We start from the raw sequence: 2676 nt of genomic DNA on the forward strand, positions 1-2676 counted from the left end.
GAATTGAATGTGTATGAAAGAAATATATAAATCCCTTGAGAAGCGTTGGTAATAATGAATAAATAAGTGAACCATTTATTAGGGATGGACATCGAGAGAAAGCCAAAAATCCACGTTATCCCCGTCAAGGAAGACAACTTTAAGTAGACGATGACTCTATGTCTGTCCTGGTTCACTATTTTGCACTCGTTAGATGTTTTGTATAAGGAGTAAATCGTAATCGACAAAAGAGAAGTGTTGAAGATGATCATTAAAGCTAATGGAAGGGCGAAGGCGAGGATCAACTGGAGCTGTTTGCTTAGATAACAATTTGGAAGGCCATAGCCAGTGACTATAGCCCCGTACAACACCATGTTTGTACATATTGTGTTCCCCACGAAAAGCAACGGAAACCCGTATGCTATCAAGGCCTATATGGCGATTGTTTTGTTCGTTTTTGTATCTCTGCCGACGAGAAGACGTGTGAAAACGCGGTACATGTGGAAACTGCAGACGCTCATCCAACCGAATGTCGACAGCCAAGCAAAATGGCGGATAGCGCCTATGAATGCGCACGCCGATTTCTATAAAGTCCACAGCAAGTGGTTCAACAACTGAAAAAGTGCCCGGATAATCGGACAAGCAGACAATAGCGGTGCCGTTCGAATAGAACTCTACACGGTCCATTGTTAAGTTCACTCGACGAACATTAAAAATCATTTGGGAGTTATTTTCGTCGATGGTTAACTCATCAGGCGATAGCCGTGGTTTGGACATTCGCGGATCTCTGAATATAGTATGAATCGATGGGTAGAGAAACTTGAGGGCATTCGCAATAACTCACTTTTATATAAGGACTTATCAGGCAATTTCCCTTGAAAATACTCCTCTGAAATCTTTAAAGATTCAAAATCTTTTACAATGCGGGAATCAGGTGAGAAATGTGCCTTGTTGATTTTAGAAATCCATGACTCGATATGCTCCTCTATTGTAGTGAACGTTTCTCTGCCTATACTATGTACGTAAATGTAGAAAAGAACTTTTTGCACTAAAGGCGGTTGATCGGTTCGATTGGTTAGCTGGTATTTTAAGGTGACCAGCGATGGCGTTGATTAGAGCATGCTTTGTCTCATAAAGGAAAACGTTATATTTAATCGTTTCAGTGTCATTTTCGGTGTAGTTCGTTAGCAGAATAAGGGAGAAGTGTATTTTGTAAGTTATTTGTTCGGCCAATATCGGAATCCAGGAACAGGTGGAATTAGGATCCAAGTACAAGCCAAATGAACACTCAATGCGACGGCAGCGTTTCTGAAAATGCAAAAGAGATTTCATTTATTTCAAGAAATGTTCATGCGAAGAACAGAAATGTTATTTCATGCATTTTTTTTCTTCACATCACGAGGTTAGATCCATTTTCAAATAACTAGTAAAATATGAAATTATTACAAAAATAGATCCATTGCGAAATGCCTTGGTAAAAGATAAAATCATTTTCTATATCAGGCATCTACACATATACATTTGACGTGAAAAATAATGTCAAATCTTTCATAGGTATTTGTAAATTGATCTATTCATGTGATTTTTTATTGTTTTTTAAAGAGAATAAACTCAGAGAATTTTGTTATTCTTCTTTTCTAGATATACAAAAAATACCTTCGTTGTTTGAATAATTTTTAGGTTGCATTGTATCAGGTTGAAAAAAAAAATTCTTGCGGTTTTTAACATATCCCGGCTCAAATAAGAATTTAGTGATCAAAATAAGCACCATCAGAATCAACAAAACAAAATTTTTTAAACAAATTTTTTAAGGGGTCATAATAAAGACCAAAGTTAAAAAAGTTGACCGGGCACCCATGCTAGTATATATATATATATATATATATATATATATATATATATATATATATATATATATATATATATATATATATATATAGTAAGTTATAAAATGTATATGGCGATTAAGCTACACTGAATATTCCGCGTTTAACCCACTCTAGGACTCTTCAGGCTTATGTGCATAAGCCTGAAGAGTCCTAGAGTGGATGAAACGCGGAATATTCAGTGTAGCTTAATCGCCATATACATATTATAACTTACTAACTAGCTCTACCTACGTATTGAGCACTCTTTAAGTAATTATTAAAGTTTACGCATAAATCTATACTTTCGTATATTAATTTATGTGAGTAAATTTTATGTGAGTAAATTAAGTAGTTATGCATGTATATATATATATATAGATATATTAATATATATATATTTACATATATATTTATATATATTTATATTTACATATATATATATATTTTTTTTTTATATTCACGTATATATATATTTATATTTACATATATATATACACTTGTGCCCGATATTATTCATACCCCCCCTTGAAAACTGAGTTTATTAGGTGTAACTTTGTAAGAATTTATTGTTTACGTCCATATTGATACATATTCTTAATAAACCTGTTCTGATCATTTTCGTCATTTTAAAATCTCGGGATACTTGTAATAAAAGAAATATACAGCTATTTATAAAATCTGCAATGTTCAAAAATAATCATACCCCCTTATTTTTTCAGTATTAATCGAGTTTCTGACTGTTTGTTTCCTGTTTGATTCTTATTTTAAATGCTTTTATACAACATTTGATTAATTTCATTTCGTTTTTTGCATTTTTCAGAAATTAAAA

The 2676-nt window shown here is 32.7% G+C and overlaps 1 protein-coding gene across 1 annotated transcript in view; it reads right to left on the bottom strand.

Annotated features, from left to right (window-relative positions):
* Nucleotides 1-548: 548 nt before the first annotated feature.
* LOC145294472 (uncharacterized) overlaps nucleotides 549-2676 on the bottom strand; it is a 61982-nt gene continuing 59854 nt past the window's right edge. Inside the window, exon 3 of the mRNA XM_080141382.1 lies at nucleotides 549-1287. The gene's annotated coding sequence lies outside the window, so the exon portion shown is untranslated. The remainder of the gene's footprint in view (nucleotides 1288-2676) is intronic.

This window comes from Euprymna scolopes, chromosome 2 (assembly GCF_053919585.1).
Source record: "Euprymna scolopes isolate OS-2025 chromosome 2, ASM5391958v1, whole genome shotgun sequence".
Classification (NCBI taxonomy): Eukaryota; Metazoa; Mollusca; class Cephalopoda; order Sepiida; family Sepiolidae; genus Euprymna; species Euprymna scolopes.